Source organism: Triticum dicoccoides, unplaced genomic scaffold (assembly GCF_002162155.2).
Source record: "Triticum dicoccoides isolate Atlit2015 ecotype Zavitan unplaced genomic scaffold, WEW_v2.0 scaffold21853, whole genome shotgun sequence".
Lineage (NCBI taxonomy): Eukaryota > Viridiplantae > Streptophyta > Magnoliopsida > Poales > Poaceae > Triticum > Triticum dicoccoides.
This window is the reverse complement of record NW_021241105.1, coordinates 162127-162646: the sequence shown is the minus strand read 5'-3', so window position 1 is coordinate 162646 and position 520 is coordinate 162127.

Here is a 520-nt window from a genome sequence, read left to right as displayed (position 1 = left end):
GGGTGGGAGGGGAGAGGATTACACAATCCACAGGAAACATAGCACGGGCTACCTCCCAAGATACGAAAACACCTGCAGCCATCTGTCGACGCATGACCGTTCAGCTACTTTCAGGCGTCCTCTCCACAGGGTCGAGTCTTCCCTACAGCATGCGAGAAGACGGGCGAGGGAGGGCACCGCCCCATGGAAGACCACGGCATTCCTGTGCTTCCATAGTTGCCAGCAGCACAAAAGAGCGAAGGTAGTGCATGCAGTATCTCCGACCACACTCCGGACGTCCAAATCCTAGAGTGCGCCCACCTGGTAGCCTTTGTCAACCACGTCGACCCCCACAGCTCGCCAGAATGATCGGGCGAAAGGACACTCAAACACCATGTGATCCGCCATCTCCAGCTCGCACGAGCAGACGGGACAAGCAGCTCCCTCCGTTGTGACGATGGTTTTCCACTCGGGGTGGAGCCGCGAAGATCCCCACCGCCACCTTCATCAGAGTCGCGCGGGCGCGCCGAAGGGCTCCTCC